At 38.9% G+C, this 14,872-nt stretch overlaps 1 long non-coding RNA gene across 1 annotated transcript; it reads right to left on the reverse strand.

Moving 5' to 3' along the window:
* Positions 1–11,832: 11,832 nt before the first annotated feature.
* LOC120107022 lies at positions 11,833–12,979 on the reverse strand. The gene is made up of 3 exons (XR_005508996.1): positions 12,778–12,979; positions 12,297–12,541; positions 11,833–12,218 (listed from the first exon to the last, which is right to left on the reverse strand). It is a non-coding gene; the product is annotated as an uncharacterized LOC120107022 (long non-coding RNA).
* Positions 12,980–14,872: the final 1,893 nt, after the last annotated feature.

A 14,872-nucleotide genomic window follows, 5' to 3' on the forward strand; every position in this document is an offset into this window, starting at 1 on the left:
GGCCCTCATGTTCTCCTCGCTCTCCCCAGTCCATCGATAAAATAATAAGTCCATTAAAGGCAAATGATTTAAAATAATTAGATTGTAAGATAAATTAATATATAAACTATAAATCAAATTACCCTGGATGTCTACGTCATCCATGGCTAGACAATCTGCAGGTGGTGCGTGCTTAGACTAAGACTCATGCTGAGTATGTGACTCGTACTACTGGAGCTCATCGGGCTGTTGGGACTGCAGGGAATGATCAGAAGAAGATCCCACGAATGTGTGCTGAAACTCAATATCTCTGAAATATTTTTCTCGCGGCATGTTGTTACCTAGTATGCACAAAAAAGAATCAATATTAGTTTATTAATAAAAGTATAGAAATAATTTAAGAATTGCTAATTAATTTAATATATAGAAGTAATATTTTTCTTACCATTAAGAAACTATATTGTCTCATTCAACATCCATTCTAACCAAACTAGTAGAATTCAGTTCATCAATTGGCGCAACATTAAAAGGCATACACTGAGTACAAGTCTCATCATCATCCTCTTCTAACCATTTTTCCATATCATACAAGTTCCTAGGTTTAGTCTTAATAACAACAGACCGATCTTTATCTTTCGAGTCTTGCGCAAAGAACATTTGTTGAGCTTGAGATGAAAAAATAAATGGGTCATCTTTTAATAGCACACTAGTATGTATCAACCTTGAAAAATTTACTAATGTGAAGCCATTTATATCTTTCCTCAAACCTCTAGATGAGTTTATATCCACCCAATCATATCGAAATAATACTACCTTAAAGTTTTCTTAATAATCCAACTTATAAACATCTGTTAGGGCACCATAATAAGTTTTTCCGTCCGCCTCAACCATAACCCCACTGTTTTGGATTTTTCTACATTTCTCACGGTTTTTAGTATGAAATTTAAAACAATTTATAACGAACCCATTATATCTGTTGACAATATTATTTGAAACTCGAGCAAGGACTATTAATTCATTAGAATAATTTCTCTCCATCATCGTCGGTACCTAAAAAAAATAATAGAAGTAATAATTAATTTTTCAAAGTTTCGATCGTAGAATATACCTAATCACCTAATATATTCAACATCTAACCTATTTGAATAGCCATTCAGGAAATAACTCAACCAACCATCTTTGCTCAATCCTTGGGGTAGGATGAATGTTATTGTTGACGCTTCACTAAGCCATTAAAAATTCTCTGCACGAGCAAAAATTAATTTCTTTTGAATATTATATCAGAGTGGACAGTAAATTGTAATTTCTTATAACCTTACTGACCTGCGATACTAGGATATTAATTCACTATGAAGTAAGACATAGCGATGTGCCTGTGCCAATAATTTGTGATGAACTATAGTACTTTCAGCTTTTTCCAAAAATCTTCCACCAGATGAAAACTTATACTCCTCTGCATTCTATACAATATCATAATTTCTTTGTGGTTGATTGAAAGTAGTTTCAACACATTCAAGATATCTTGAGCAAAATATCAAATACTCATCAGCAATATATCCCTCAGCAATCGATCCCTCGGGATAGGCTCGATTGCGTACATATTCCTTTAAGCGCACAAAATACCTTCAACAATAAATTGTAATGCTCAATATCAACATTGAAAAGATAATATAATACATCCATATTAATAATAAATATAGACATTCAAGTTTAAGAAAATCATCTCTCAATAGGATACATCCATCTGTAGTGAACCGGTCTACCAAGTTTAGCTTTTCCAACCAAGTGTATGAGTAGATGAACCATAATAGTAAAAAACCCAGGAGGAAAGATCTTCCCCATATGGCATAGTGTAAGTGCAATATTAGACTCTAATTGATCAAGCTCCTTAGGATCAAGAACTTTGGAATATAATGCCTTAAAAAAGGATGATAACTGAGACACAATTACAAGAACTTGTTTCTGCGTCGACGATCTTAAAGCCAATGGAAAAATATCTTGTATCAAAATATGGCCATCGTGACTTTTATGATTTGAAAGTTTTCGCTCTTTAAGATTAACGCATCTTGAAATGTTCGATGCATACCCATCTGGAACCTTCATATTTTTCAAAACCGTTAGAAAAAATCTTTCTCTTGGGTAGACATTGTGTAACATGCAGGAGGTATAAAATATTTATCATTGGTTTGTTCTTTCGGATAAAGCTCTTGTCTTATGCCCATGTCTTTCAAATCAAGACGTGCTTTCAAGTTATTTTTGATCTTTCCTTCAAGAATTAACATTGTTCCAATCAAGTTATCACAAATATTCTTTTTTATATGCATGACATCAAGATTATGTCGAAGAAGATTAGACTCCCAATAAGATAAATCAAAAAAAATGCTCCTTTTTTTTCCATAACTGCTTATGTAGATACCGAGTTTGTGCCATCGTCATTTTTCTGTCCATAAACGTTGTCATCATTCTCGAAGTTGTCAGTGTCCTCAAAAACATGTGTCATTGAGCTGCCGACATCCTCCTTTCCCCGCTTCTTTGAACTGTTGGAGACCTTACCGGGTATATAGTTAGTGCCATGAGTTTGTTTAAGAACTTTAGTTCCAGTTGGTGGAATAGGAGCAGATCGCATTATTCTGATGTCGAAATGGCTGGTTTGCTTCTAACATTGACGATGACCCATATAACAGAACTTTTCTCCATGTTTTAACCAATATGAATGAGTTGAATCTCCACAAGAAGGGCATGCAATACGCTCCTTAGTGCTCCAACCAGATAAATTAACATATGCAGGAAAATCATTGATTGTTCAGATAAGAGCTGCACGCAATTTGAATGTTCGGCTAGTGAATGCATCAAATGCATCAATACCCTACTATAACTTTTTCAATTCATCTATTAAAGGCTGCAGAAAAACATCTATATTATTACCTGGGCCTTTATCACTGAAAATAACCATTGACAGAATGAGTGAAGACTATTTCATACACATCCATGGTGGCAAATTATATGGAACCAAAATAACTGGCCAAGTGCTGTATGTAGAACTCATCGTTCGAAATGGATTAAATCCATCAGCAGCCAAATCCAGCCTAGCATTGCGAACATCATAAGCAAATTCGTGATGTCTATCATCAAATGCTTTCCATGCTAAACTATCCGCCGGATGTCTTAACATTCCATCCCTTGTACAGCCTTCATCATACCATTTCATCAAGGAAGCCATCTTTCATGATGCATATATCCTTTTCAATCTAGGTATGAGAGAAAAATACCTTAAAACTTTAGCCGAAATCTTTTTAGACTGTGCAGCATCCACTTCATTCGACAAATCATGCTTGTCTTCATTTTATTTTTTCTATCATGAAGATCCACATGTTCGGCACGAATTTTCGTTAATATTTTCACCACGGTATAAGATACAGTCATTTGGACAACTGTGTATCTTCTCATATCCAAGATTCAAGTCTTTTACTAGTTTTTTGGCTTCATAAAAAGATGATGGCAAAATAACACCTTCTGGAAATGCATCTTTTAATAATTGAAGAAGCATAGTAAAAGACTTGCTAGACCATCCATTCAAATATTTCAAATGGAATAAATGCACCATAAAATTTTTTTTTGTAAAATTCTTACAACCCGGATTTAGTTCTTGATCACAATCTTTCAGCAAGTTATGATACCGAGTTATATTATCTTCAGAGTCTATAGGTTCCTCAACATGTATAGATTCAATAACGGTATGCTCATCACCTATTGGAGCTCTTTCTTGCTCTTCACTAAAATTTGTTAAATTTCTAATATTATGTTCAAAAGCATCTTTGAGTAAGCCGCTCATATCATCTTCTACAACAGGATTTCTGTCCGTGTTACTAGATCCAATACTAGCAGTGTGTTCCATAATTAAGGGTTGGTTAGATGAAGACGATAATTTAGACTTTCCATGAAATATCCATCCTGTATAATCCTTCAGAAAACTATTCCATATCAAATGATTTTCAACAGTTTTTGGAGTGATAGCAAAACAAATTATACATTTTTGACATGGACAACAATATTCCCATTCATTTCAGAATTCTCAAAAACAAATTTAACAAAATTCTGAACTCCATTCAAATATTCAGCACTAGATCTCGACTTATTTATCCAACTTTTGTCCATTCTATTAAAATACTAATTGAACTGCAACTAATATAAAAAATAATAAACAAAATTAGGGTATGAATCAACAATACATACTCATTGATCTATATCGGATCCAAATGTTTGTAACTAGAAAAAATAGATGAATGCTACTTCAACCTTTGACACCATAATACAGATATAGATATGGTTAGAGTCATTTAAACCTCAAGAAGAGGATCCTACATGGAACCCTTAACTAAAGTTATCATGTGCCTCATGCCTGTGGTTGCGTAAAAACCAAGCTGTACATAAACAGCCTGGGTTCAACTTGAAAGAAAGCAATTGAGCTCATCTAATTAGGAAAGGAATCAAGCTCAGACTTCATTTTAAAGCTTGACTTAAAGTCCACGAGCACCTCTGTGTGTGTGTGTGTGTGATAGCTTTCCATAGTTCTGGTGCTTAAAACAATGCATTAGTTTGATAACCACCTCTCAACCAGGCTAGATCGTCTTGGGTTTTCACTCTAGGGCATAGGCTTCTTCGCTAGATACTATCTTTTGTGAAAGGGTTGTTGCTTTGCTGCTTTTATGGTATCTAGCTGGTTGACCTTTTTCTGGTTTCTTGCTCCTGGAACCTGTTCTTCATTCCATCTTCTATATGAGAAGGAACTGGATATGCTTTCCCATCCCTTCTACTTTGTAGAAGGCCAGGCTTTAATCCTGGAATTATCTCAGGTGGGCTACGCCCTGAGTTTTCAATGCAACAAGACAATTAAAATTCCAATTTCCATCCTGTATCTGATAATAACTCTACCAAATTGTAAGTCATAGGGTAACACTCATCCAAACAATAACCTATTAACAGGTAATCTAAGGTAGCTACCATACCACTAGCTTCACAGAGTGTAGAATTAGATCCAGAAATCATCGAAGAACGCCTGAACAAGCATCACACTGTAGCATTTCACAATCCCCAAATATGATTACTTTTGAGCATGCAATTAAGCAGGGGGAGAGAGAGAGAGGAGGGGGATGGGGCAATACCTCTTTCTCAGGCGGAGGTGGTTGGCCGGTCGGCGCAGCAGAGGAGGGAGGAGAGGATGTCGTTTGGTGCCGGAGAGGAGGGGAATGGGTCGGTATCTCTTCGTCAGGCAGAAGGGGATGGGGTCCGCCGGTCGGCACCGCTGAGGAGCTAGGGAGGAGGAAAGGATCGAGATTGTGCTGCAGAGGAGGAGAAGAGGAGATCGCTTGGCGCCGGAAAGGAGATCTCTCGGCGCCGGAGAGGAGGGAGGAGGAGGGGACAAGAGTCGGCGCCGGAGAGGAGGGAGGAGAAGGGGACAAGGGTCGGCTAGCTATTAGGGCTTGATATCGATCGAGGATGGAGGAGAAGGGGCGCGGCCGCTGATTTTGTTAGGAATTAGGTTTTCGTTCGTGTTGTCTTAGGCCAAGAATACGACGCTAATTAGCGTCGTATCTTGCCGACGCTTTTTACAAGCGTCGGCTATTTTTGGTGCCAGACCGACATTTGTCGATGCTTGTAGAAAACATTGGTAAAAAAAAGGTCGGTAAAACCAAATTTTTCTGTAGTGATGGCTGGATTTGTTGCACACATAGCAATTTTCCTAGAACCTCTTTCCATTGCCACTCTTGGTGTCTTGTTGATCATTATTCTTTCTCTTCTTTTTATTAGTCTTTTGTCCCTCTTCCACCACATGAGCCTTGGACTCCATGGAATGGTCTCCATCCTTTTTTTTCTCAGAATTTCGGTTGTCTTCCTCAATTCTCAATCTAATAATTAAGTCTTCAAGTTTCATCTCCTTGCGCTTATGCTTGAGATAATTTTTGAAATCCTTCCAAAGTGGTGGTAATTTTTCAATAATTACAGCCACTTGAAAAGACTCACTTAGTGTCACGCCGCGGACCCGAATCCATAACACGGTCGTGCTATTGCCGACTACCGTCCACAATAGCACGAAGCCTCATACATGGGTAATAGGGTAGTCAAATCAACCAAATCTTTATATATGAAAGCATTCTTAGTACAACATGCTGGTCAGTACCTAAATACAGAGCTTCTATGTAGTTTATGTATACAGAGTATACTTATTTTACCCTAAAGAAAAGAAGCCCTGATACCAAATTAAAGTGTCTCTAACAGCTATCAGTGGTGAGGATCTGAAAGAAAAATATAAATGAACGGGTATAAGCTACACGGCTCAGTAAGTAATCATACATAATCTTACCGGATCCAACATAATGACAACCATATTTATGCAGGATTTGAGAGGCTAACATATACATCAAATGTCCGTTGTTCCATATACAATATATATATGCAAATCAAGCTGTAAATTAATGCATGTACCATCATGATATTTCATAAACATGAAATGCAACGTAAAACTTTGCCATTAATCCAAAATTTTAAATCCATACTCCTAGATAGTAGTGCAGCCAAGTTATTATACCCACTGGCGGGGGCCATATGCGCATGCCGAGTTATTATACCCACTGGCGGGGGCCATATGTGCATGCCGAGTTATTATACCCACTGGCGGGGGCCCTTGCATAGGATCTGAGAGTTCATAAATCATAATTTTCATAAATCATACTTTATGAGTTATTTGAAAACTGATTAATGGCACCTCAAATTATTAAGTTCGTGGTCATGCTATAAATGTCAATTTAATGTGTTCATGACACTATATTTCATGGAATACATGATACACTTGAACCATGCTATTCTTGGTAAATCATGCACATCTACTAGCATATGCTTGATTATGCAAAAATACTACACATGTTTTAATAGGATTTGAGAAGCTGACATGTATACTATATAACAAATCATCATGATAAAATATTCATGCTGAAACAATAAATCCCTATTTCATAGCAACAAGTATCTTACTTAACAATTTATTATGATGAAGTATGCATACTGAGTCAATAAATTCGTGTTTCATGTCAACAAGTATTTTCATGAAACAATAACATAACATAAAACGTCCACCGGCATGCCGTGGTTATACTCTCAGATGCTACTGCGAAGTCATTCTCGGCCACTGGCGGGGCCAGCTCAGTTATTAGGCGGCCACTGGCGGGGCTGGCTCAGTCATTCTCGGCCACTGGCAAGGCCGGCTTAGTTGCATTCGATCAGTAGCTCTTAAGAGTTCGTAGACAATACTTCTTATAGGTAGTACCTCATGGATGCTACGGCGAATTCATTATCGGTCACTGGCGGGGCCTGCTCAGTTATTAGTCAGCCACTGGCGGGGCCGGCTCAGTCATTATCGGCTACTGGCAAGGCCGGCTCAGTTGCATTCGACCCGTAGCATCAAGAGTCCTTAGGTACCCCTTGCAAGATGTGCATATCGCTAGATGCAATTCATCATCATTCTTTACACTTGTAACACAATTATACTAATGACAATCATGATAATGTAATCCAATTCATCTTGCATGCATAATAAAATCTGCCTAAGCATAATGTATGCACAATCATAAATTGTGTGACTGACCCGTGCCTCTCATATACAAGATTCATAATTCATATCTTAGGATATAATATAATCCAATTATTTCGTAGGCATAATGGAATCTGCATAAGCATAAAGCATACATAATCATAACTTGTAAAACATGCCACATACATTCCCAGTTCATAACTCATAATTTAGGGTACATGATCTACAATACAATTATGATGGGTTAATTTCATGCGTGATCCATAGAAGATTAGGGCAGGTTACTTACATTTTATAATACACCCATTCATGAAATATATACACGAATAACACTTTAAAATCTTAATAAACATAGTACTCACATGATCCAAAATAAGATTAAAATAGATTACTTACAGTGATTCGCTTTCCAAATTTCTCGAGTTCAGGTGACAAATCCTTAATCACCTAAAACAATATCATAGGGATTACATTATTCTCCATTTATTTATTATAAAATTTCTTAGTTCATCATACTATGAACTTACTTGCTTGGATCCCATCCAAGGATCTAGCCCAAGTCCAATTTACCCAATTTAGAGCCTTTGGGGCTCAATTTAAAACCAGATTAGGTCCACATAGGTTAATTGGATTTTTTAATTAAAGGATTGGGCCTGGTTCATGATTGGGTCCAACCTTTTCTAGCCAATTGGATCCTCTGATTTGGTCAATGTGCTTAGTCCCAAGTTTAATTAGGTTTCATTTTGGTTCAGGGTCAATGTGGCTCATTTGGGCCTGAGTCAGGGCTAGCCCGAGGTCAATTTAGCCTCACATTAGTTGAATTAGGCTTAAATTGGGCCTGATTCATAATCAATTAGGTCTGCTGAGATCAACTCAGCTTAATTGGGTTTGGACCCATTTCAATTTAACTTAATTTGGTTCGGATTTAACCCAATTTATAGTTTAGGCTCGTCCAGACTTAGCCCAATCTGATTGAGCTCGGGTTCAGGTTCAATTGGCTAATCCAATTTCTTATTATTGGGCTTAACGGGTTTTAGACCCGAACCCCGATCCATCTCGTTAGGCTGGACCCGTTAAGGGTCTCTTTTTTTTTTCTCTTCCTTTTCTTTTCTTCTTCTTTTCTTTTTCTTTTCTTTTTCCTTCTTTTCTTTTTCTTTCCTTTTTCTTTTGTTCTTCTCGAAGTTTCCTCTCCTCCTCCTCTCTCTCCTTCCTTCTCTCCCGATCCCTCTTTTCCTTTTCCCTTTCTTCTCCCGTGAAGGGAGGAAAGCGAGCTCAGGAGAGGTCGGGCCATGGCCGGCGGCGCCTGCGGCCGGGCTCGCGGCATCCTTGACCGAAGCTTTTTCTCCCTTCATCTCTTTCATCCCGATCTCCTCCCTTCTTTCTTCTTCTCTTCTTCCTCTCACCTTCCCCCTCTTCTCTTCACTCTTCCTCTACCTCTCTTCACCGACGAAGGGAGGACGGCGAGCGGAAAGGGGCCGGGCCACGACCGGCGGCGTCCGTAGCTAGGCCCGTGATGCCCTCGGCCGCGCCTGCAGCCGATGCCCGCGGTCGAGCCCTGCGGCGTTCCCGGTCGAGCCCGCGGCGCTCTCGGTCGCATCTACAGTCAACGCTCGTGCTGGCGATGCTCGCGGCCGAAGCCGGCGACCATCACACTTGACAACGAACGATGAGTCCCTTCTTCCTCCCTTGCTCTTTCTTCTTTTCTTTCTGTTTTCCTTTTTCTCCTCACTGAGGTCCTCTGCCCCACTGAAGGTAAGGAGGGAAACGGAACTCCGGCCTGACTGCCATCCCCGCCAGAGAGTCGATAATGGCTGCAGCCGAGATCCGTGGAGTCCCTCCTCTATTTTATTTTTAAAACAAGGAAGATGAAGGCAGGGATGGGGAAGTGGATGGATGTTACCTCACTGACCAAAGCAGCAGGTGCCGATGATGAAGCAGGGTGAGGAGAGGCTCTGGCGACCATCGGAGGTCAGCTACTACGGCGGGGATGTCGGTGTAGATGTCCGGCCGACGGGGGTGCCAAGATCTGGCAGCGTTCGGATTTGGGAGGGAGCGTATCGGGAGGAAGGAAGGTGTAGGGGGTTCTAAGCGACGTGTCGAGGGGTTTTTAAGCGATTGTCACTGCATTAACACATGGCAGCAACACCTCCCTTCTAGTGACAGCTGCCCCTCCCCCTAAGGACGAGGTGGCGGCCTCCAAATGGCTGGCTACATTGGGCTGGCCCACTAGCCCAATTGGATACGGGCCGGTAAATGGACCGGTCCTCACACTTAGTACCATCCTTTCAGTATGAATATCATGGATGATTACTTGGAGATCTTGAACTTGGCTTATGACATCCTTGGAGTCGATTATCTTGTAGTCTAGGAATTTGCCCACAATGAACTTTTTTGTTCCAGCATCTTCCATTTTGTACTTCTTGTCCAAGGATTCCCATAGTTCCTTTGCCGACTTGAGAGGACTATACACATTATATAATGTGTTGTAAAATCTATTGAGAATGTAGTTCTTACATAGAAAGTCAGAATGCTTCCATGCTTCTACGGCAGTCATAGTTTGAGCATTCTCTTCACCCTCGGTACGAATAGGAGCCTCTTCATGAAGAACCTTCATAAGATTCAACGTAGTGAGACAGAACAACATTTTTTGTTGCCATCTCTTGAAATCGTTCCCATTGAACTTTTCGGGCTTCTCTCTATGGCTCATATATGAGGCAATAGGAATGGCAGTAGCACTACAGGAAAAAGGACTTTACCCGACACTTTCGTTGAGCTTTGGCGACGCTAATTAGCGTCGGCTAAAATACCCCCGACGCAACGCCAAGCGTTGGCAAAGCGTCGGATATACGAGAGTGGCAAAAGTTTTTGCCGACGCTTTACTCAAGCGTCGGCAAAAACATGGCTTTACCGACGCTTATATAGCGTCAGCAAAAACTTGGCAGAAACATGGCTTTACCGCAAAAATAGCATTTTCCCCGACGCTTTTTGCGTCGGCAATTCCTGATTTACCGACGCTTTAAAGCGTCGTCGGAATTAGCTTTCCCCGACGCTTTTAAGCGTCGGCAATTGCTCAATTGCCGATGCTTTCGAAGCGTCGGCACAGGCGTGCCGGTGGTGCCACGACCTTTTTTACCGATGCTTAAAAGCGTCGGAAATTGTCTTTTTTATTAAAAAAGAATAAAACAATAATCCGTATTATAAAATACAAATTACAAAACATATATTATAACAATATGAACCTGTATTACATTGATACATTGACACAAATACTCAGATCATTCAAAATATGAATATTGATATATCTGATTAAAACTCCATGTTTTTGACTCATGTATCAGAAAAGCTGCCATACAGATTACAATGTACTCTAAAAAAGCAAATTACAATGTACTCTGAAAAAGCAAATTACAATGTACTCTGAAAAAGCAAATTACAATGTACTCTGAAAAAGCAGAAACATATACATATCAAACTCATAAAAGATAATCTAGAATGCATCAGGGACGGGATTCAGCTCCATCATCATCTCTACTAGCGTTTGAAGTATCAGGAATCTACAAAAAAAATAAAAAAAAAACTTTAGAAGTTAAGAATAATGTGATACATTAACTCATATATCATAATTGATAATATGTAAAATATTAAAATATATATAGTTATTTACCTGAGAAGGGAGAAACCGTTGTAACATGGAAGAAATATTCGTAAGCTGAGACTGCAAATTTGCTTGGTTTTGCTTCAACTCATCAATAGTTGCTTGAAGCCGACGAACTTCTGCAGTGTTACTAGATTCTCTGGCATTTCTTGTATATGTGCCCACTGAAGACAACTGAGTGGGGATAACTCCAACGCCGTAACCCCTCACTCGACCATAACGCTCTAGGCCCATCAATTCAGCGAGCACTTCAGCTTCAATATTATGGGTCGCGTCGGATGATGATGACCCCCCGACGCGCTCCGAAATAAGATTTGTTGCCCTATCCTATATCTCTCCAAAAAAAATTCAAATTAATGTATGCCAATAATAAAACCAAAAAAAATACAGCACAAGCCAAAGATGAATACATACAACTATATCTCTTGACTCCTCCCGGACAAAGCTGCCATCTCGGTGGGTGTGAGTCATCCTATAAAACTCCACCCTACCAGGCTCCCTCCCATTATCATCCATCTACAACAAAAAGTATATTTCAAGAGTATACATGCTATATGTAGAATAATTTAAATAAATTTAAATTATTTCAAGAAAGCTTACGAATTCAGCTCTACGCCTCGCATAACTCATGGAGCCTGAAGTGTGAGGAACAGTCTGTGATGCTCGAGCAGCTCTACCAATATTGGAATATGTCTTCCCCGAAAAACAATAAACAATGTAATGCATAAAATGTATAAATTTCTAATCTATAATAATAGTAAATACAATCTAAGGTATTGAAAAAATATACACAACCTGAGCTCTCTCGGAAAACCAGTAGTGGACAAGCTCCCTCCACTGATGAGAGATTACATCTGGAGGACAAACACGGGCCACCTCCTCTTCAGTCATGCCCTCGTGCTTCCAATCCGCCTTTAGCTTCGCCTTATATTCTTTCCATTTGCGGTTGACGGACTTCAGCACCCAATCATGGCTATTTGCAGGAAGGACAAATTTTGTCTACATCAAAGTCAAAAATGTTATATCAATGTTAAATCAAAAAATAATTGAAGATAGTAAGCAAATTCAATTCTTTACCTCAACAACTCTAAGAAGCTCAACCTTATACGAAGGAAGCATTTCGTTCCATTTCGTATAGTTGAGTGGACACAATTGTCCCTTCCGCGCAACCGATCCTAAAAAAGTTGATAAAATGCTTGCAGCATTCTTGATGGGCTGCCCCAGTTCGTTGCAATGGACGACAATCTTCTCATCCTCAGGTAGGCTCCATACGTCCCGTGCTCGAGTGGGCCCTCGTGTTCTCCTCACTCTCCCCAGTCCATCTATAAAATAACAAGTCCATTAAAGGTAAATGATTTAAAATAGTTAGAACTGGAATGAACATCTAGCCATTAAAAGCAAATGATTTAAAGCAAAATAGTTAGAACTGGAATGAACTCATAAGTCAAGGAGCAATTGATCAGAGCGAATGAAACATCCTTGACTTATAATTATAGCATTCAAAAAATCAACAAGCCAGAATAAAAATATGAACATATTCCTTTGAGCTTAAACTTACTTTTCTTGAAAATATAATCTCAGCTGTCTCACCTAGAACAGCAAACAGACCTCTACTATTGTGTTACTGATTGGTCATGGCAAAGAGGTCACCCAACCATCAGTGAACAAAATGGCTGGTTGCTGAGTGAGAAGAGTGAATGGACCACCTTTACAACTTCCCTTGAGGGGACCCACCAAAGGAAAGCACGAGATCATCAGAAACAGATGTCCCAATTGCAAAAACAGAAGCTATGTAAGCACCAATATCACTGAACCAAAAGTTTTGACTGCTGCTTCACCTGTTCATTTCTATCAAAATCTACCCCATTTCTATCAAAATCATCGTTACGTTATGCAGGAGCATGCTGCTATCTTCCAAGAGAACTTTCTTTCTCCGTAAGTTAATACTCATGCAAGAGAAACAAGAACATACCGGAACTGCCCAAAATGGCACAGTGTTGCTTTTTAGAGGGTATCTCAGATCTGTCAACATGTCCTCTCCCACAAAGCGGTGGAAAGGCTCTATGACATTCAATATGATATCTATGACCATAAGTAGCAGCAGTACAATCCAGTCATGCATATGGAATCTTGCTACTTTAGCTCCATGAGATCTTACAGTATGACCTCCTAACTGAATATCTGGCATTGCGTCCTTGGGAAAGAAAGATGCAGAAAGTTCAGAAATATAGCCAATCTATACTATCACAAATTTTGTTGCCATTCTTTCCCAGCAAAAAGAACCACACAGAAACAATCATGAGATTTTATAATAACAAGTGAAAAGTTCACTTTCAGCAAACATACATAATATATGATAAAATCAAAAATTTTGCCAAGGGTTCATCTGTCTATAAGATGCCATAAGAGTTCTGGGATGTTTAGTAGAAATTGACACTAGAAGAAGAGATTAACGAATTTAGTACTGTAGAGGTGTACAGACTTAGGCTTCAATTTTCTGATCTAGTTAGCAATTTATGATATTTCCTCTTCCTGGGCTCCATAATCTTCTCTATTTCATTGTCTTTTGCAATTAAGAATCATAATCAGTAGTGACCTCTTTTAAATTGTCCGCTTAGGCTTTCTAGCGTACACGAGGGAAGATTAAAATGCTTAGATCTCTAGGGAATAGAAAATAAACTGAAAGATTGGAAATAATAAGGAGCACAAATACAGGAGAAAGATTAGGGGATTATCCTAGATGGTTAGGTTGGTTTTGGAATCTGGAGAGATGACTACAAAAGAATATAGATAACAGGATTTCTACAACAGGATTTCTGTCTGTGTTACTAGATCCAATACTAGCAGTGTGTTCTATAACTAAGGGTTGGTTAGATGAAGACGACAATTTAGACTCTCCATGAAATATCCATTCTGTATAACCCTTCAGAAAACCATTCCATACCAAATGTTCTTCAACAATTTGTGGAGCGATAGCATAACAATTTACACATTTTTGACATGGACAAAAAATATTCCCATTCATTTCAGATTTCTCAGAAGCAAATTTAACGAAATTCTGAACTCCATTCAAATATTCGGCACTGGATCTCGACTTATTTATCCAACTTTTGTCCATTCTATTAAAATACTGATTGAACTGCAAGTAATATAAAAAAATAATAAACGAAATTAGGGTATGAATCACCAATACGAAATCATGGTACAAAAAGATCTTGGCAAATTGTATTAATACAAAATATAAGATTCCGAGAAGCATATGTTGTTCAGTAATTTGATGCAGATCGGTCGAACCCCAAGCTAGATCATGAAAGAATCCAGAGGTCAAGCAGCAGTAGTAGATTCACTCATAAGGGATACAAAGGCAGGAGGTATAAGGTTCCACACACAGAATTATCTCATCATCAGCTAACATGTGGCACATGAAGAGTACCAGTTCACAGAAGGTATGATTTTGTTTATACTGATGTTTACGTTGCGGCAGAGTTTATCTTCAAATGAACTGCCTTTGCAGGATACGAAACATCAGTAATCATATTATCTTACAAAAGTAATGTGTTTTAGGAATTCTATTTGCATGGTAGTGAGATTGTATGCACTTTAAGAGATTTGATCAGCGACCTAGAGCATTCCTTATTTGAAGTTATGGAAAC

This window comes from Phoenix dactylifera, unplaced genomic scaffold (genome assembly GCF_009389715.1).
Source record: "Phoenix dactylifera cultivar Barhee BC4 unplaced genomic scaffold, palm_55x_up_171113_PBpolish2nd_filt_p 000728F, whole genome shotgun sequence".
Lineage (NCBI taxonomy): Eukaryota > Viridiplantae > Streptophyta > Magnoliopsida > Arecales > Arecaceae > Phoenix > Phoenix dactylifera.